The sequence below is a fragment of the Dermacentor albipictus genome, chromosome 10, assembly GCF_038994185.2.
Source record: "Dermacentor albipictus isolate Rhodes 1998 colony chromosome 10, USDA_Dalb.pri_finalv2, whole genome shotgun sequence".
Classification (NCBI taxonomy): domain Eukaryota; kingdom Metazoa; phylum Arthropoda; class Arachnida; order Ixodida; family Ixodidae; genus Dermacentor; species Dermacentor albipictus.
Genome location: NC_091830.1, coordinates 17,114,146 through 17,135,755, shown reverse-complemented (window position 1 = coordinate 17,135,755; position 21,610 = coordinate 17,114,146). Strand labels below are relative to the sequence as shown.

General features: G+C 48.1%; 1 protein-coding gene across 1 annotated transcript in view; it reads left to right on the top strand.

Annotated features, from left to right (window-relative positions):
- The first annotated feature begins 270 nt into the window (after nucleotides 1-270).
- LOC135911490 (4-galactosyl-N-acetylglucosaminide 3-alpha-L-fucosyltransferase FUT6-like) overlaps nucleotides 271-21,610 on the top strand; it is a 68,672-nt gene continuing 47,332 nt past the window's right edge. Inside the window, exon 1 of the mRNA XM_065443804.2 lies at nucleotides 271-1,131. The gene's annotated coding sequence lies outside the window, so the exon portion shown is untranslated. The remainder of the gene's footprint in view (nucleotides 1,132-21,610) is intronic.

The window sequence follows — 21,610 nt, the reverse complement described above, 5'->3', positions numbered from 1 at the left end:
CCTGTCTTTTCTTCCTCTCTATATCTCTCCCACATTCGGCCGTCCTATTGTTGCAACACAAACGAAACGCATCTGGCATTGTCTGCTAGCATTTCCGCTATCTGGCTCCATCCCCAACCGTCGCCAAGGTTAATTGTACGCGCGCAAACAAACGAAAAGGCGCGCGCTGTATTTATTGCATCTGCGCGGTTCGCCTGCTCGCCACAATGGCGCCGTGGTGCCGCCAATCGGCGACGGGGGGTGGCGGTGCCTGGTGGCGAGCTGGCCCGTTTTGTGCCAGCCGTTCTTCTCAAGCCGCTGCGTTTCTTGTCTCTTCCTTTTTCTTTTTTATCTCTTTTTCCGGCTCGTCCTCCTTTCCACAGGGCTGCCTCCACCCACCGCCGCCGCACCGCGATTCATGGAGAGCAAGCAGAAAAACTCGGGGGAGCAATACGCGAAGACGCAGTTAGCGAATCAAAAAAGGAAAACGCGACCGTCGTGTGTTTGGCAAGCGATCCCTTGCGAAGTCTCGGCAAGAAAAGGGCGACGGCTTTCCGGCCGGGAAGCAGCGTAGACAAAGCGTCTCGGCACTGTTTCTCACAACTTCGGCACGCGCGAAGCGGTCGAACCATTGGGAATGCGCGGCAGTGGAGGAGTTCGAAAACAGCGCCCTACTGCGTCGAGAAATCGTCAAAAAGTGAGCGACTGCCTTCGGCCGAGAGCCCGGAGTTTCTGAATCTGCGTTTCGTGGGCACATGTGAGTCCACACAACGCCTCCTTTAGGAGGCGTTGGTCCACAGAACAAGGCATCTGAAGTTTGGCTACACGTGACTCTTTCGGCCGGCGTGACGGACACGGCCCCACGGCATCGGTGTGTGATCACTGACCCCGTTATCATCATTGGTGAAAGAAAAGCACGTGGTCTTGTTGTGGCGAGGCTGCCGATGAACAACCTTCGGTAAATGAAAAAAAAAAAAAGCTAGCTGCGTACTGAGCGTTTGACAGTGGCTTTGGCGAAGATTTTCGTTCGTCGTTTTTTTGTGGGGTGGAGCCGGGCGGCCTTTCAACACTGCGGTGGAGCCGGGCGGCCTTTCAACACTGGTTTCCCGGAAATATCGACCACGGCGGGCGGGACTGCACCACGCCAAGCGGGTAAGTGCATGCCAACGTGTTTGGGAGCGGCCGTTGTATGTGGCACGTAGATCGAGCGAAGTTGTGGCTCAGTGTTTGCAGTGTCACGCAACTTTCTTTCTTTTTCTTTTCTTTTTAATTTTCGCTTCGTGCCCTTGACATGCACGCCACGAGTTAAAACATCCGCCAGCAGACGTCATTTGTCGAGTTATGCGTTCGCACGAGCTCGTTGAGCGGGCGAGTTGCGAATTAAAACGTTCACAACAGGTCGTGCCGGAAAAGCTGTATATTCTGTTCGATTTTTGCGAGATGCAGTTATTCCAAGCTATGGTGGCATGGTCAAGCACAGCGTCAAGCCGCGCGTGCTAGTAGGAATTCTTGTCGCATTGTCAAAGCTTCGTCCTTTTCCTTTTTAGATATGTACGCAAGTCGTATCAGCTAGAGCGATACGATGATCCTGTCGGTAGGCTATTAATGAAAAATTGGCTGTGGCTTAGCTCGGCTATGCCAGGGTATACGTAGCGAAAGCGAAGGCATAGTATTGTTAGCCTTGGTTAATTTTGATTGCAAGTCCAGGTTAGTCTGGTTGTCTAGCTATGTTGCGGCGTTTAGCCAGTCGTTCGGCGCGCTGTTCGTCTGTTTCCTGGGCGATTCGTTTCCTCTTCATCTCGTTCCGCTGTCGATTCCAGGCCTCCGCCTGCTTGTCAGAATTGTCGCCGTCCATACTGCCGCCTCAACTGTGGTTGCGGCGCATGCGAGCACTCCTTTTCAGTCATCCGACACGTTATCAGGCATGCGACGCAGCTGGCTAAGCCAGCGGAGGCGAACGCAACAACGAGGAACGCGGTGTGACGAGGAACGTGGTGTGACGTCATGTGCCTCCTCGGAGCACGGCCACGGCGAAATCGCAAGTTCGCGGCCAATAAAGCTTTCGCTTTAAAAGCTCTTTCACGTCATTGTAGTGCTAGAACGCTTGACTGTTGTCAGCGAAAGCTTGAAAAAAAGCCAGTCGAAAGCTCGAAAAGAAGCCAGTCAGAACACGAGCTATGCGTTTTCAAGTAAGTCTTGGAAACTAGTGTTTGACGTCGCTTTCTGAACAGTGTAAATGAGATAGATGCTTGGCAATGTTGGACGAGAACAATGGTCAGCAAGAAACCAAGCACTAATACGCGTTTGCGTATTTGTCTTACAAAGATGTTACCAAAATTTTAAAAATAAAGCGATAAAAAAGAAGCAAAGTTGAAACTTCAGCCTATTAACGTTCTAATTGTTAGCAGCTGTAGAGAATGTAGCCGTGGTCGTACTATCGCGATGCTGTGCTAATCTTAAATCGCGTTTCCAGGTACAACGATTTCCTGTGGCGTTAAAAGTTGAAGCAAGGAACGACTAAACCACAACAAGCGAAGCTTCACTTTACAAAGGCTAGCCGTAGTTTGCTGCGTTACATTTGTTTTCATTGCGATTCCGTGGACGCTGTCCATCACTTCCATCTTTGCACTGTAGGTGCTACGGTTCGTGTGTTACGTGTAAGCTGTAAGCAATGGGCTTCCGCGGCTAGCTATGACGGTAGTGAAACGGAAAGTGCTTCTTTGTTCTTCGTTCTAATTGTCGTGGTACAAAGTACATTGCTCCGCTACATCACAGCTCCCACAAAACCCATTTACACAGTGTTTTTTAGTGAAGCTTGTGGGCTGCTTCAGAGGAGTTAAAAGAGAGCTGACATGACAATTTTGGACTTGTCACGTTATTTCGCGTTACATTGAAGTTTAACTCCATAAACCTTAGCAAAAATACTGGTAAGCGCCAGATTACCCTCTATATTATATTATAATACTTGTTTATACGAACAAGTTTCGGTGTTCAGCGATGCCGTTTTGGACAAACGTTGGCTCTGGACATGATCAGGTTCCGCCATTATTGTCTAATTGCTGCAATGGCGGTGTATTGAACCAATCAGAGAGGCCGTAGCAGCCGTCTGGGCCAATACGAGCTGGCAAGGTGGTGAATTAGACAATATGGCGGCATTTTACGATCTCCAGAGAGGCCGTAGCACACGTCTGGTCCAGTAGGAGCTGGCAAGATGGTGAATTCGGCGATATGGCGACGTTTTACGATGTCCAGAGTAGATCGCAGGAGGTGGATGCGTCGCGGTGTCGTGATATACACTGGCTCGCTCCTGTCCTGCCAACGCTGCTGTTGCCCACACCGGAGCGCAGCGAGAATAAACGTGCGCATTGCACACAACTCTCACACGTCGCACTGAAAATATGGCCATCTATTGGAATTTCGCAAAAAAACCTCGTGCAATTTCTGCGGGACGCGAATTTTGGTCGTTATATGCCCGGAAAGTTCGCGAAGCAGCACAGAATGTGTGCAGTTCGTCTCCTTATATACTATGTACATGGGCGCCGACAGTTTGCGGTGGCACAGGTTCCGACTCATCCTATGCACGAAACCTCTAAATTAATATAAAAACGCGTGTGCTCGATGCCCACACGTTATGCACCAGAATGCAACAGTAAGTCTCACTCTGTAGGGCCAGCTGCTTCGCGGAATGTTTCTAAAGCAAGTGGTTCGAAGGAGTATATTTATCCACTTGAAGGACGAGCGCAGCTTCGTAGCCGTCTTTGTCTACCGTTGTCGTCGTGCTGTCATCTCGGTCTTCGTTCCGTCGTCGTCACACACACACACAAACACACACAAACACACACACACACACAAACACACACACACACAAACACACAAACACACACACACAAACACACACACACACAAACGCGCGCGCACGCACACACACACACACAAACGCACGCACGCACACGCACGCACGCACGCACGCGCACACACACACACGCGCGCACACACACACACACACACACACACACACACACACACACACACACACACACACACACACACACAAGAAAACACACGATGATTTGTCCGGCCATCACCCCAAGCACTATTGTCGACGTCAGCAGTAATACTTCAGAAGTATTGCTAGTGTGTCGATTCGATGATGGCTGACCCCATAAAGCATTCGATTACTTCGGCCAATCACGTCTTTCATTCACCTTGTGTTCCCCCGTGCAAAGTAGCAGGCTATAGAGCACACTGTCTCAGGCCGATCTCTCTCTCTCTCTTCAATAAAAGTCTATATCTCTCCCTCTTGACAGTCACCGATGGGTTATGCAACGGGTTCTTCTTTTCTTTCCCTCCTTCGTTTCTTTATTCCTGCCTTCTTAAAGCGATACATTTTTTTGCTATGATCACCCCTCCACTACGGCTCTCATCCGGCCCTGCCCCTCCCTCCTGGACGTGCAATGCACACCCTTGAGTCTTTCTTTTCCTTCTTGTTTTTTATTTTTCCGACAAAGTAATAAACTGAAGCCTGTATGCGTTGGCAATTAACTGTTAATAGTTGTCTGCGCAGCTCTCTGTGTGAAGACGAAGGACAAATAGAAGCTCGCGAGGCACGCGCTGTACCGTACAGACGAAGCGGCTGCGCAGACCACTGCAAACACTATATATAACTTGCTTTGAAAACCAAAAAAAAAAGGGGGGGGGGTGAGGAAAATCAATGCTGCAGTTGCTTCCTTCGCAATCAAGTTTGTGCCATGTCCCCGACCACGAAATATATCCAGTACGGCGATATGCGACCTCCTGCGAGCTTGTAACCACAGCACTCGCAAACGAATTAAGACTTCAGAGAAATTGTTCTCGCCGCGCTGTGCCGCGGTTCCTTTGTTCATTTTTGTTGTTGTTGTTCTTTGCCGATTTGCTCGCTCGTTCGTCGAATATGAATCGTGCTCAGTCGGGGGCGAGCAATTACTTTTTCGACTCGCTGCAAGCTGTATGGGCTCTGCTTCCAGCGAACCGGATCGGCCGCGTTTGACGGATCTCTCAGCATGCGCACGCGTTCGTGCGTGCACGCAATCACCTTGTGTGCAGCTTCGCCGCATACGTGCCGGGCATTCGCTGCAGCTATACAGATGCGTCGCGGGTGATAGGCACAGCACGGTAGACGCCCCTATATAGCCGTCTCCTCAACCAACGTGGTAGTATGTACGCCGATCACGGATCGCTCGTAAGGTCGATCGCTTCACCGTGGAGGTTCCGTTTGCTTTTGTCTTCATTTCTAGATTATCGTATTCGCTATACACTGTATTACGCATTTCACCCGTACTAACACGTGAGGTAGGAAATTAAATGTTAACGACGTTGACGAAGACGCCTGAGACGAGACTAAGGAACGAGCGACGAAAGAAAGTTGCCAGTGTTTGCCAACTGTCGCATTGAGAGCGATAGCTAAGTTTAGCATTGCGCTCGAACTCCTCAGATGGTGTTCTGGACCATACCCGGGTGCGACATGTTGGCGAGACGCATCACGCAAGGCGACTGCTGTAGTGCAGGAGAAACAGCGCCCCGGCGGGTATACCAGGTGCTTCAGAATGATCCTTGGGGTGTTGAAGGACGTAGGAACACGCAGAGGTAGTGCAAATTAACCGTTGTTTCGTTCTGGACCAGACAACAGATGTGTGTTAAAAAAGCGTAAATACAGTGGGCGGTATACACTGTCCAAAATTAAGGGAATGCCAATTCGCTGGTATACGCCCCAATAAAACCCCCACCTGCATGATCACAGTTCAGATCAACCACTGGTCGTGCTGCTCATAAATACCGGTCTCCGGTACCAACGCGAATTGCATATCTGGTCGAACGGCGATGCTTCTTCTCCACGGTAAACATCTCCGTTTTATTTTTTAAGAACAGGTCAAAGTATATAGACAAGCCCTCGCGCGCGTTCTGATGTCGGTTGCTGTCGGCGCTGACCTTTTTGGAGCCGTGGGAAAACAGCTGCTGTTTTTCCTGTTGAGCGAAGTTTGAGTGTGTGTGTGTGTGTGCGTGTGCGTGTGTGTGTGTGCTTGCGTGCTTGCGCGTGTGTGCGTGCGTGCGGGCGTGTGAACCATAAGCCACGGGGCACACGCACGATTCCAGATTGTACGAGCGCGGCCACAATGAGGCTTTTCTGGAGCAGCTTGGTCAGTGTGCGCGCGTGCCCGTTCCGAGGCCTGTTGTTGCCGGGACGTTGTACGTCACGAGTTGCCCCCACGCGACTCTGGCCGGGCCCCGCTTTGCGCGTACGTGCAGCTATTCAGCAGGGCGCACGACTTGACGTTTGTCCCGTCGCGCTGCTAAAGCACGAGGTTCCGGGCTCCACTACCACGCGGCAAAATTTGTGTGGCGATGACGCCACTTTTTAAGTTTTGCAGCAGCTTCTACCGACGTCGTAAAATCTTGCAACATTTAAGTTCCAGTTTATTTCTTTAATAAGTAAATGTACATGCCTACACAAGTATACAGAAGGAGGTCCAAGAGCACGCGGCTGAAAGGGGACCTCCTGTCAGTAAATATGCACGTTAGACCAAATACACAGCATAAAACAGCAATATGGGAGTCATTAAGTGGAAGGTTATGCATTCCATTGCATTCCATTGGCTTTTGGCTTCGGCTATATGTATACCGAGAGCTTTATGTGCAAAAATAAAGAAAGATTGTGTTGATCTAACGCACATATTGGAATGTATGTGAAGCAGGGTGGTTAGTATAACGGTATGAAAGCAAATGCGATGCGTAGAAATGCCTTAATTTTCCCCCCTGTGGAACTTGTACAGTCGTCCAATGCTCAGCTCACTGCTTACGAACGAAACAGTATTAAATATTGCATTACAGGAACAAAATCAAAACTCAAACTGCCAGTCAAGCTTTACACCTTTCAGATCCGTGGCATCACTAGATCTTCTGGCGCTGTGGGCGAGCCGCATATTTGATAGAGACCAAGAAAATGCCTTTCGTTTTCTCTGCTGTGAGCACTTCCTGGGCAAATGATTGGAAATGGTGCTTTAAGAGAACACTTTGTCACTTTAAAATGATTTAGTTGTTACTCTAAGTGTCCACTTAACATGTTCGCTTTCCGGCTTGGCGCATATATTATAGAACACACCCTTCAAATGTCAAACATTTGTGACCATGTCAGTCTACTGAAAGCGAGCACGAACTGAGATATCTGGAATGGAATCCCATATGCTATTATTGTCACGCTTAAGAGACCGTCCCCCGCAAAAAACGCGACGAAATGTTTCCTCTTCGAGCAGGCTGGGCCCATAATTTGTAGCACTTCATTTCATTTTCTATTTTGTCCTGCTCTTCGTCATGGCCTCGCATAACGACTCTCTCACCGCCGCACCGTTATCCACCTCCGTTATCCACCTCCGACACCTCTGTTATCGCTGGAATCGGTCACTCGGCGCGCCGTGTGATAAGGAACAGGTGTACCGGGTGGGCGTAACGTAAAGATTTCCGTTGCTTGATTACATTTCTTATCATCTACAGCTTTCAGCTGATCGATACCGGTGATAATATTGGCGTAGGCATCCCTCGATCCCCTTGACCAAGCGCGAAAAGGAATAGCGTTGGAATTTAATCGTTCCATTATCCCGGTTTGTGGCCGAGATTTTGTAGCGATTCCTTTTTCCGGTGCTATTCGTTTTGTCACTCTTAGCTATTCGCTAGTGGTTAGAGCGATACTCCCCATGGCCGCTTTGTCATGGGGAGGAGGAGGAGGAATGCACATTCTATTTAATAGCGTTATCAACGGAGATCAGCCGGCCACGAGCGGTGGGTGGTGAGAGTGGCACAGAATCGAGCGGAAGTCATCGCTGCAAAATCTGATCACCATCTTCATCTCTAGCGGGCCTGCACCTCCTCTCAAACACTTGGTAAATCGTCTCCGTGCCTCTCACGCAATTAACTATATGCGTGACGGGTCTCTTTCTCGTTCAAACTTTAGCATTATTCAAAAGACTAGCGCAAAATAGCAGGGGCAAAGACAGAGAAGACGACAGGACGTGTGCTAGTCCCTGCTATTTTGCGATCTAGTCTTTTGAATAATGATGACACACCAACTAGCCCAGCTTTCTGCCTTGAAACTTTAGCACCGCGGAACACTTTCGTGCGGGGGGCGCTCGCGCGTTCAATCACCGCAGCAGCCTCTTGAAGGCAATCTAGTTGTTCGCCTTCGCATCGCCTGATGGGTTTCACACGCGCAATAACGACGGAGTCGTGGCCCGCGCTTCGCCGGGGCGGCAGCTGCGATGTCAGCTCCGGCGGGGCCGCTCAACGTGCCATCACTTTTTTTTTTTTTTTTGCGGGCTAACTGGATCACGACGGGACGTCGTTGCGAGGCCCAATAAACTCGTCAAGCGCGACACCGGGCAGTCATATGACGGTTGTAGCCGGAGAGTGGCTCGCTTGTTCCACGCCTGAGGCCGCGGAATTGGAAGAGTGCGCGTACCGATCGTCGCAGGGCCCCTTTCATCTCCTAGGTATACTTTGTGGCGCAAAACCCGCCGTGGCTGCTCAGTGGCTATTTATTTATTTATTTATTTGAACCTCAAGGGTCCCTGGCGGGACATTACATGAGGGGTGGGCGCAAGAACGGCGGTTAACAATGAAAGTTACATGAGAATCATGACGATGACATGGCTTCCTCGATGGCAGTCTTGAAATGGACTGGATCAGGGATTTGTGCTAAGTGACAGGGAAGGTCATTCCAGTCGCGAGCTGTGTGGACAGAAAATGATTTCTGAAATGTAGTTGTTCGGGAACGATGCGGGATGACGCTGTTTGGATGGCCTGTGCGGGGTGTTCGACGTAATGGTAGGATGAGGTTGCTGTCACGGGGCGAGCAATGGAAAAACCTGTGATAAAGGCAGAGACGTGAAATTTGGCGACGGGAAGCGAGAGAAGGAAGTTTTAGTTGCAATTTCAAGGCGGATATGCTAGAGTATCGAGATTAGTTTGAAAGAATAAAGCGAGTGGCACGATTCTGAACAGATTCAAGGGCTGAGATAAGGTTAGACTGATGGGGGTCAAATATTGCGGTGTTAGGCTGCTGAGCACGAGGTCGCGGGATCGAATCCCGGCCACGGCGGCCGCATTTCGATGGGGGCGAAATGCGAAAGCGCCCGTGTGCTTAGATTTAGGTGCACGTTAAAGAACCCCAGGCGGTCGAAATTTCCGGAGTCCCCCACCACGGCGTGCCTCATAATCAGAAAGTGGTTTTGGCACGGAGAACCCCAGAATTTTTTTTTTTTGTGGCGCAAAACACATTTCTTGAAAAGGGACAGAAGAAAGGGAGACAGTGAAGCGTCAAACTACCAACTGTGTAATGACAGCCTGAGCAAACGCATAGAAGAAAATACAACTTCCGCTCATGCGCAGGGAGCCAAGGTGTGACAGAACATGGTCATGATAACATACTTTGACTGACATGACATGGTCATGTTGTTCTGTCACACCTTGGCTCCCTGCGCATGAGCGGAAGTTGTATTTTCTTCTATACGTTTGTTCAAGCTGTCATTATACAGTGGGTAGTTTGGCGCTTCACTGTCTCCCTTTCTTCTGTCCCTTTTCAAGAAATGTATTTTGCGCCACAAAGTACACCTAGGAAATCTAAGCACCAACTTGCTCAAGAAGAAGTCCTTTTGGCCCGTTTCATCTTGTCTCCCTGAGCGCGCGTGGAGAACGCGTATAACAATGTGTTTGTGCCCCGTATCCGACGGCGAGTGAGTGAAAAGGAGAAAAAGAAAACGTCGAGAAGGCTACGTGCTCTCGCGACTCACTGGCAAGCGGTGAGGATTCTACGTTTCGTGCATATGGAGCGTGATTGCCTGTGCTGCGCTGTAAATTATACCCCTAAAGTGGAATCGGAGTTAACTTGGTGTAATCGGGGTGTAATTGCATCCGTAAAAGGTGTAACTGACTCTCACTGCACCGAGTTAACTCCCATTCTATATTAAGGGTGTAAAGTAACGATTGCACCCCAATAAGGCGTTATTACACCCTCATTACACCGAGTTAACTCCTATTCCATTTTAAGGGTGTTATGTATGTAACGAATAGAGTCCTAATAACGTAAACAAATCATACCGTGCATTAATGGCTGTCTTCTTGAAAAAAGTTACCGGATACCATAAGATGTGAGGGGAAGGTCTTTTTTGGATAATTTGCAAAATTTCCCAAAAAATAATTCCTCACGGCAGAGAATAAAGGCGGGAGGCTCTGATAAATTGCAAAGTCTACAATTCGTATTCCGGGGTACATATAAACCTTTATCCTGAAGCCATGTTTTAACTGGCACGGTGGAAGTGTGCAGCTTAAAGGAAAATGTTTTCGCTGCGGGCGTAATACACATTCTACGTACACGGCTAAGAACATCTTCACCCAATAAACAGATAGGGCTTTCGATACATAGGTTCAGGGAAAACGTTATGTATAAGTGCTGTATTTAGCGACGTTCGATCAACGGTACACAAATATTCTGGAGTGAATCTGGCTTTTAAAAATTAAGTAGTGTCGATAAGTTCTTTTAGGAAGCCCCATAACGGCAGTTCTTGAGCAAAGTTTGTCGTGACAAAAATAAAAGGGAACCACGCCTGGGCTTCTTTATATACAGCGGAAAAAAAAATGCCCTCTAGACGCGTCCTATAGCGCTTGAGGACGAACTCGACGGGACATGCCCGCCGAGTAGCGTTTATATGTGCACATTTTGCTTTGCAGTTACATATTATTACACTAGGTAGACGGCCATGTACGAGATGCTCAGCTAGCGGTACAAGGCAGTTAAAGAAAGATTGAAGAGATGTATACAATAGGAGATGTATACAATAATGCTATATATATAGATATGTATAGTTGAAGAAACGAAGGAGCTCACTTACGAAAATCCTGGTTATATCAAGCTGGCTAGGTGACCATGTCGCTGTCGCGTTTCATAGGGACTGCCATTAAATCATTAGGATCATCATTGCCACCGTATCGGGCCACTTGCCTTGCGATATGACATGCGCGCCGCATAGCGTCGATACGTACAAAATTTGCATTGCAGTTCCGACATATTCCACCAAGTGTGTCAACACGTAGCAGTTGCATGCTGCATATCTAGCTGGACCTGGTTAACTCGAGCGGCTAGTTGATTATTTGTCACCACCCCGTTTCGGAAGGTATAGGCCAATAAACCATCATTAGCATCATCATCAACAGCAACGTACCGTGCCACGGGTCAAGGGACGCGACATGAATGATGCCATGCAGTCTGGATGTACTTGAAAGCGCCTGCTTCTTGACCATTCGCCCGTGGTGGGTTTTCGCCAGTATTTGGGCGCAAGTCAAGACCTGTGTTTGCTGTTCGGTACACGTCACGGCGCTTCCTCGCAAGAAGAAGAAGAAGAACAAAACTTTATTCGTAGAAAGAACTTCGTCGAAAGAACCCCGAGTTAACTTCTATTTCACTTTAAGGGTGTAATTTACAGCGCAGTACAGGCAATCACGCTCCAAATGCACGAAACGTAGAATCCTCACCGCTTGCCAGTGAGTCGCGAGAGCACGTAGCCTTCTCGGGTCAGTCATGCCTTCTCGTATAGCTAAGGCGATGGCTATCTCTTCGGCTTCTAAAATGGTTGCTCGGGAAACCGAAGCACAGGCCGTGATTTTCCCTTTACGGTTTACGACAACGGCTTACGGTTTCCCATCCAGCCTGATCTCGAGTTTGAGTCTCGGGTCAGTTCTTAGTTTTTTTGTTTTTGTGAGGCGAATGAGTTCTGACTTCTCCGCAAGGTACGAACCGCTGCTGAAGAAGCGAATTGTAGCGCTATGCGTGTGGCTGCAACAAGGAAACGTCGGGCTCAGTAGACCGCTGTGCAGAGAGCAGCACAAGCCGCAGCTCGCCGTCGATGTCGGGACGATAATTCAGATCGTTCTCGTGAAAACGGCGCGAAGAGACTTCGCCGCGGAGACCCTGTATAGTGCGTGGTGGCGAAAATAAGAGCTCCTATAGTGGATTCGCTCCTCCAGCTTATACGCTGTGACTGTGATGCGTGTGCCGCGCAGGCCTGTGGCATTTTTTTTTTTTCAACAGTGGAGTAAAGACAAAGCGGTTTTCTTTCTTTTTCTTTTGTTGCAACATTTTACAGTCAAACTGCGGAATATCAGAAGCTCTGTGAAAATCGCTTGTCTTTAAGTAACCAAGATTACCAAGCGTTACGCATTAATGCCCCCTTGGGCGCCCGACCTGGCATTTGGGTAACTTTTCTTTGTAATTCTCCGTTCCGTATTCGACATTTATTTGTTCCGCTTTCGTTTTTCGCTGCCGTCCTTTTCCTAGTTTTCCTTTTCTATCTTTTTTTTTGTCTAACTTCATACGCCACGGTTTGTGAACGCAATCGTTGCAACTGCATAACATTATTCATATCAGGAAACATTTATACCTCCCTCGCCTTTATGTATACACCATCTGGGACGCATTGGCATATTCACTCGCGTCGACTGTATACGCGCACTTAAGCAACGCAGTTGTGTCCGGACAGCTGTTCTCGCCTAAAGGTTTTAAACAGCCTGTCGCCTTTTTGCACAAACGAGGTTGGCTGGCAATTCAGAAACACGGCCTGCACACGGCAAGGCGCGTCTTCTCCTGATCTTGGAAAGTATTTTGTTCAGCCGTTGATTCCCGCGCAGTTTGAGAAGACAAAAGGCCGTTTGACTGAGTGGGTCAAACTATATATCTCACTTGCCGAGCGTGGACTGAAATCAATTCGTCGAAAACGCGCGACTCAAGGCAGCTGAAAGAGATGCAACTCACAGCAGTATACGTAGAGTATGTAGTACGCAGGCCCTTTGTCCTGTTGGCACAAAAGAGGTTTCATGCAAGGACCGAAAAGAACTAAACTCATAAGAGAAAGCCTGTCTGAAGCGGAAGCAGGCGTTAGAAACGGCTTTCGCAGAACTATTTGCAGTATAGCATCCCCCAATCGACGCGAATGTTAGGTCGTGAAAGCATTTTGCAAGCCTTTGTGAGAGCTCAACAGCGGTTGAACAGGGGATGTACCCTCAGAGCCAACGTCTGGGCAAGCAGACTACTCCCATCGCCAGGTGTAGACAAATGCCCTGACGAAGTACCCTTGTCGAAATTTTGACTTCCCAATGACATCGCTGCTTCGACAACTGTTCGTCATATTATTTCTTTGTTTATTTCCCTGTAAGGACCCCACACGGGGGTATTACATAAGGGACGGTATTACAACAATAGTTGAAACAACATTAAGGCGAGAGAATCGCTGACATTTCTTCCGTGAATGCAGATGAACTGTTGATGGCAGCGATGTCGTGAGGGAGGCCGTTCCAGTCAACTACACGAGGGGAAAAGAAGAAAAAGTGACAGTGCGCGGTTTGGGGCAGGCGACACTTGATGAAAATGATCTGTGCGACGCGCTCTTCTTGCCTGTGGTGAAACGTACGGTGCGAGGGCGAGAGGATTTAAAAATTTTTTTTTGAAATAATTAAGGGCTTGTTCACAACCGACCACTCGCAGAGGTCGTGCGATATAGTCGCAATCGCTCGGGGCTTCTCGATTTTTTCAGTCGTGTGACTGCCGTCTCAAGCCTAATATACCGAACCAATCAGCAGCGCAGGACGTCTGTATAAGCCAGTGCTTAACTTACGGTGCGATGGTGGTGCGTGGAGACGGGAAGAACATCAATCGCGAGGCATTTCCGTTGGGCGACGGGCCCGTCACCCAACGGCAACGACCCAGCGGTCGTCGTATGCGAGTGGCTCCCTCCTCGGTCGCAAGCTGCGGGCGGTCGTCTGCTCCTCCCTTCCTGTGAGCAGACGCCCTTCCCTTCCTGTGTCTCTTCCTTCGATATGCGTAAAACGTGTGACCAGTTTTCTTTTTAAACATAATCATAGGGCAGAAATACTGCAGCGTGTTGTTATCGCTGGCTTTACTCTATAATAAGAGAAGTAGGTTAATGGTTGGAAAATGTAGAGGGGTCGGCCGGAAAATGGAGCATCTGGCCTGCCACTCTACGTTAGGGCAGGTGAAGAGCGGAAGAAAAAAGGTCATAATATGAATGATAATGGAAGGAACGAAGGGAAGGACACATTGCATAACTGTTATCACAAGCGTGAGTCCAGGCCCGTGTCGCCTAAGGAATGTGAAAGAGCACGCATTGTCTCCGTCGTCTGTCAACTATCTGGCCATGCGCCTTGCAAGAGGTCCTCCGACAGTGGTCTGTCGTATAAATGTCTCAGGGTAGATGACATTGATAGTCTTTCGCGCGCATGCTCAGGGCACACCACGAGCACATAGACGTGGCATCGATCCGCATAGGTAGCGAAACGCCTATGTTTTTGTTATATCTTATTCTTGAGTAAAGCCAGTGATAGCAACACGTTGAAGTATGAGTTCCCCCTGGCTGTTGGAACATTTTTCTTTTTTTTTTCATAGAGCAGAGATACGACGTCGAGACGACGACTTATAGGCGCCAAAACAAAGCTGTTTTGACGGGACTCTTGTGGGATTGGGTGCGCGACACCTGGTAATGGAAACCGGTCGCCGGAAACGATCACTCAGGCTGTCATCAGCCCCCGTGAGCTCTCTATCCCCTGCTACAGCAAGAGGTGTTTTCACTGGCGTCAACCTGCTGGGTGCTGCTCTAGGGCAAGTTGGTGCGAAACTACGGTGCAAATTGAACAACGCGAAAAGACAAACGCAGAGACACGTACACACATCACCGGGGTGTAAAAGGGGAGGGGGGTGGGCACACTTGGCACTTGCCACACCCCGTTGCACGTGCCCCCCCCCCCTCCCCGAAATAAGATTCCTTGGTGCACCTATGCACAACAACAGCGCTCTATTACTTGATTTTAAATATCTGTGGTCCTTTATTTACGTGTAGCTTTATCCCACTCTTTTCGTGCTGTTTTAACTTCCAATCTCCATTATAGACAAAATATTTAGGTGGCTTATATGTAACTAAAGTGGTAGAGCAACGAACGCTCCATGCGGGGGTCGTGGGTTCGCATCCCATCGCTGGTGGCCAAGTTGTATGTCTTTTCATGCGCTTTTATTTTCCCGCTTCCTGCATTACAATTATAAAGCTTGTGCCAGTGCTGCCCTCGTCTCTAAATAATCTCACTTTAATTTTAACTACGCTTTCATGGGCTTCATAGTACTCTTGGCACACATAGAGAGTAACGCATACTTTCATTAACAGGCAACGGGCGTCGACTCGTGTGGAGAGAGCTAGCTGGTCGTACGATTGCTAACACGTTGCGTTGATCTTGCTGGTTTACCGTGTCACGCGATAGCAGCGCTAGGGATGAGAGACAACGGGAGACGTACACCCGGCCACACAATATTACGGACCATGAAATGTGAGAAAAAAGCCGAATATCTCGGCAACCTCACAACGCAGCGTAGTATTTGCATTTCAGGCCTCGACTATAATATGCCAACAACATTGTCGTATACAGTTTTTTTACTGGCTACTGCTGCAGGCTGCTTTGGAATTAAACGTTTTCTGAGATGCCGTGGTCCGTAAACTTTTGTGGCCGGGTGTACGCGATGACGCGTCCAACCTCCACGTTAACGAAACCGAAACTTCCGCGCAGAAACGAGGAAATAAAAACGAGTAAAAATATTTAGGGTGCTACGTCGCTTGCATTACTTTTTTTCTAATGTTTAGATCGTGTGGATCTTCGTTTAACGAAAACGAAAGAAGAAAAAAAGAACGAGTCGGAACTGTCGCGCCAGTGCCTTTTTTCAACTCGAAAAGTGTGTACCCAGGCGATAGGGGCGAGGTAGAATAGGAGCTCGAAGAATTATGTAGACAGGGGGGCACGAAAGATATATGTGTATATACTTTCACAAACCCGCGCGTAAGGGCTTTATATGTTGAACGTGTTACGTGAGTTTTCCCCGAGAAGTCAGGAGCGTTTCGTAATTGAACGTGGGCGTTGTAAATCTCCAAGCGTTGCTTGCTCGACGTTCTTCGTATTCTCTCTCTCTCTCTCTTCTTTTTTTTTAAATTTTGTTCCGCTTTCTCGCGACGCTGCTTCGAAGTAGGAAAACTCGCCGCTCCAGCCGACGCAGCTGCAGGCCACAAAGCGCGAGCGAAGGAATTGCGGCTTTCTGAGCTTCGAGGACATATCGACTGACTTTTCGAACGTAGCGCGAAAAGCACGTCTTCTTCGAAACTTGCGAGGAAAAAAACATTATATTCCGGTTTCTTAGGTGTCAAATTTACGTGTCAGACCAACGATACGATTAGTGACCACGCCGTTGTGCGGGACTCGGGATTAATTTGGCCACCTGAGATTCTTTAACGTGCACCTAAATCTAATGTTGAATTCCAATGGCGGAGTCGGAGCAAGTTTTTCTGCTCGTTTCGGAGCAAGTTTGTTCCAATGACAGAGTGAGGGCGTGAGTAAGGTGTTCAAATGAGAGAGTCGGAGGGGATTCAGAGCGGGAGTCACTCCGTGGAGCAGAAAAACATGCTCCGCCAAAATCGGCGGAGTGGACCGGAACTCTGCGTGACGTATTTCCTTTACCACGTTTGTCTGCTGGGAGGCGCCACCGGTCACGACTCGCGAGGAAGCAAAAGCTGCTGCGCGCTTGGCGAGATATCCATTCCGCACTTTAAAAAAAAAAAAACAACAGGTGAACGCCGCTGAAGAGACAAGTGACCGGTGCGGCGGTGCTGGGAGCAAACAGCGGGAAAAAATGACAACACGCAAGGCATCCTGGGTAACTCGGTGATAGAACTTCCGCTTCCGCCTTGCTCCGGCGGCGCAGGTTGTGTTCCACTCGCGGATTTGGAGGCGTTGCTCTACGCCAGAGTCGAGTGGTCGCTCGCGGAGTCCGTCGGCTGCTGCGACTCCGCCATTGGAATTCAACATAAGTACGCGAGCGTTTTCTTACGTTCCGCTCCATTCGAAATGCGGCAGCTGCGGTAGGGATTAAACCCGGGACATTTTTCACCGAACTACCACGGTGGGTGTGAAACGTTCTCGCTAAAGGTGTCTTTTTTTTTTTAACAGCGATAGCTATTTGTACGATTATAAAGGCTCTCCACACTCAAAATGCCTGTCTTTATTTAAAAAAAAAAAACGAACGAGCAAGCGAGGGAAGTGAAAAATACTTCAGAACACGCACCCCGCTCGCGCGCACACACGTGCGCGCGCATGCGCGTGGCAGTCTTGCCGGCGCGCAGCTTAGCGAGAAATGTAGAACTGTCGAACGAAGTCGGTTACACAGTGGAATTCGGTCATGGCGAAGTGGGTTACTCTCTAAAGGTGGTTTGATATATGGGGTACTTTTGTATACCCAAACACGCCCATAACGAACTCTTGTGGTGCATTCGTTATGTACGTATTTGTTATCTTCGGTGGACGAAAAAAAGTAAGCGAGATTTAGTTTATTTCTCGGAGAACGGCTTGACGAAAACGGACCCTCTCCTACGCCGTGTTAGCGCTGGAACATTCGAGCTAACCTACATAACTGCAAATAACTCATAAAATGCAAAGTTAAAGGTGTATGCGTGAATAGGTAGTTTATCGTGCCGACAACGACTAGCGCACGAGTTGTTGGCCCGTCAGGGCGGAACGCAAACCCGTCTGTCAAAATGCCGTTCCTTCGGCGTTTATTCGGGGGTCCCCTCTTTTCTTTTTCATTCCGATTTACATGGAGCGTGTGGACACTTCCGTCGTCTGGCCGTATACGACCGCGCAACTTCACGCAGGCCCGAGCGCGATGTTATTGTCCTCTCTGCGGTCTTCCTGTATAGCGTTTTCCCCTGCATCAGCGGGGTGCTCGAAACAGAACAAAAAAATTAATAACTGAAAGAAATATCTCGAGACGCGCTGTTCCGCTTTTAGCCATCCCCACTGCTGGAGTACGTTGCTCCCTTCGGGGGGTCGCTCCGCAGCTTATACAGCTGCGCACACTGCCGCTTATAGCACTGACCATCAGCGCGGGTCAAGCGTTGTGTCATTACGCGCCAGGCTGCAGCCTCTTAAATCGTGTATTGTGGAAGGGCAAGAGTGAAGCGGGGACTGCGTCGGGCCGCATGAGGCACCGGCATCACTTCCTTTTTCCGGGTGTGCGGTTGCTCCAGCGTGCAGGTGCCACGCGTGCCCGTGTATAGTTTGCGACGTTTCGCGTGGCGTTGTATTGTTTATAGTCTTTTCTTTTTTATTTCGTTTGCTTTTACGGCACCTTGGTGCCCGTCCTGAGAATTCCTGGTCCGATTTCTTGCGGTGTGTTCGCGGCTATGAGTGAGGCAGTGAGAGAAGGTATAAACACGAAGGCAAGGAAGCACGCAGTACCGTGCGTTGCTATATCTAGACGCACGAGCTCGTCTCATTATTGTTTTTTTTTTGTATGCCTGTTAAAGGGGAATTAATGTCACGTAAGTAAGCTTGGTCGCGCACACACACGCATTTGGACTCTCCGCTCCATTCTGCTCCGCTCAATTTCGCTCCATTCCGCTCATTTCTGCTCCGTACCGCTCCGTTCCGTTTCCGCTCCATTCCGTTTCCGCTCCGTTTCAAGATGAGAAATATTGCCAAAAGTTTGAGTTACGGCATATTCGGGTGGTCGTTTGGGAGCACTCTGCATGGTCGGCCTACGAAAGGCGTTGAGAAACTGATTTAAAGTGGCTTTAGGAGAACGACCGGGTATGCGGAAGTGGTGATCCTGCTTCCTTATCATCAGTAGGGGCCCGCTTACGCAAGCAGTAATTGATCCTAGTTGCTCCTTTACATGCTCTTTGTATAGCGCTGCCAGAGAGCACTGAAACGACCACCCGGATATGCCATTTGACTCCCGAGTCTTAGTTCGGGGTAGCTTCTGTCCACAAATACCGAGAAATCTCAAATCACCCTGATAGCGGCGCGCAAGATCGTCGTTCAGTTTTAGTTTATTAACGTTTACATACAGAGAATTGGTTACAGATGTCATGCAGACGTGGGTCCCATTGTCAAACACTGCAACGGGACCCTTGCTTAATAATAAAAAATATAGGGACGTATATGAAAGATCAGCTAGCTAGTTAAAACAAATAACACACAAAATTGCGGGAAGTATACAGCGTAAGAAAAAGTTAACATATGAAACACACTTATCAGTATGCAGTAGTGTAGCAGTTAAAATACTGTAAATATGTACAAATTGCAAATAAGACATAATTAACGATATAAACTTATGTAAAAATACTTAAGGGCATGTTTGCATACATGAAAGGATGGGGAAGATTTGCTGGAGTTAGGTTAACCATTCCATAGCTTTGTAGCCGTGAATGACGATGTCATTTTTCCATAGTTAGAATGAATCATACGGGCAGTAGGCAATTGTAGTTACCTGCAAACTTGGTATTATGCTTATTCATAAGATACTTAGAATTAATGAATTCGTGTGAAAGCTGTTAAGTAATCTATAAAACAAGATTGTCAGATGATGGCTGAACAAGCTCGGCACAAGAAGTTGTTTTCGCGAAGTAACACTAGCAATCGCATTGAAAAACTCTGTTAGTGATGATACGTATTGCTTTGTTTTGTAAGTGCTGAACTGACGAGATAGGACAGTAATATGTATTTACCATGGAAACAGTGCCGTAATTGATGTGAGCGTGAATGAAAGCAAATTATAACGCTAATAATGCGTCCTCAGAAAAATATCATCTTGATTTGATTAAGGCTCTTATGCCGAAGGTCCACTTTTGCTTAATGAAGGCAGTAGGTTGGGAAAACTAGTTCAGAATCTAATTTGATGTACAAAAATTATACGCAGTCGGACATGGAAATGTGATGACCTTCTACAGTCATATCAGGCATGCCGTGCAGTACTGTTTGGCTTGTTCGGAAAATCATGAATTTAGTTTTGGCAAGATTGATGATTAAATTATTGGAAAAACGCCATGCAACAAGTTGTTCAAGTTAATTGTTTAGTTTGAAGATTAAGGTTGTTAAAGATTTGTCATAAAAGGAGAGATGACACTATCGTCAGCGTATAGTACGCACTATAATTAAGACACATGGGTAAATAATAAGTGGAGAATAGTAAGGGACCTAGTATGGAGCCTTGCGATACACCTTCATAAGTAACTTTAGTACCAGAGTAAGCACGTCCTGAAAAAAAAAAACTGAGTGTTCTCTATCGTGCAGGTAACGTTTTAGCAGTTTTAATACTGGACAGTTTATTGCCAGGTTTGCTAGAAACGTTATCACAAATCGTAGCAAGAGCTTTAGTAAAACTCAAAAATACCGAACCTACGAAGTTAACAGTATCAGTCGAGGGCCGAAAGTAGTGGGTTTGCGGTATTAAAGCTAAGTTAGTCAAACTTCCAGCGAAAAAGACTAAATTGACAAGATTGAAACAAATAAATTTTTTGTATAAATATTTAGACGCTTAGAAAATAACTTCTCAACAAGTTTACTAATCGACGACAGAATAGAAATAGGACGATAGTCAGACATTTCAGTTTCATTACCTTATGTGCAGGAACGATCAAATCTAATCTCACGACTCAAGTCGATCTGGTATTTACACGTGCATCTTGCCTTTGATTATATAGTAGTCGACGGGCAGTCGCTGGTGCTCGAATGTGCAACTCTATTCGCGACTTGCACTCAATTTGATTATACATGTTTTATCTTTTAAATGCGTAAGCCTTTCTGCGCTTACCCAACGAGGAAATCCGTCTGTCTGTCTGTCTGTCTGTCTGTCTGTCTGTCTGTCTGTCTGTCTGTCTGTCTGTCTGTCTGTCTGTCTGTCTGTCTGTCTGTCTGTCTGTCTGTCTGTCTGTCTGTCTGTCTGTCTGTCTGTCTGTCTGTCTGTCTGTCTGTCTGTCTGTCTGTCTGTCTGTCTGTCTGTCTGTCTGTCTGTCTGTCTGTCTGTCTGTCTGTCTGTCTGTCTGTCTGTCTGTCTGTCTGTCTGTCTGTCTGTCTGTCTGTCTGTCTGTCTGTCTGTCTGTCTGTCTGTCTGTCTGTCTGTCTGTCTGTCTGTCTGTCTGTCTGTCTGTCTGTCTGTCTGTCTGTCTGTCTGTCTGTCTGTCTGTCTGTCTGTCTGTCTGTCTGTCTGTCTGTCTGTCCGTCCGTCCGTCCGTCCGTCCGTCCGTCCTCCCGTCACGTAGACGAAAGCGTCGAGAACACAGCGCATGCACACGAAGCTATCAGCTCTCGGCGCACTCTGTCCACATCGGAGATCCCTTTCAAGATAAGGCCCGGAGTACGGTCGATCACGCTTGATAATGGTTCGACGAGGTGGCACCAGGCGCGATCGCTAATGGCTTACAATGATCGGAACGTAATCAGCGCACCTGGCTTCGCCACCTGCAGTAGTTTGCTGCATCTTCAATTCACCTTGCGCCGCCGTCCGCAGCAGTTGGTGTCGCCGCAGCCCTGTCATTTACACTGGTCGGATCAAGTTTCATAACATTGATAATGACACCGGGCCGCGTGAAGATGAGCAAATGGCACAATGTTTACGCATGCTTAGATGTGTAACTCCCATTTGGGTTTCTGCGAGAATTTTTTTTTTTTTTGTGTGTGTGTGTGTGTGTGTGTGGAATTGGGGAGAATCCTTCGTCTGGCAGTTGACGTA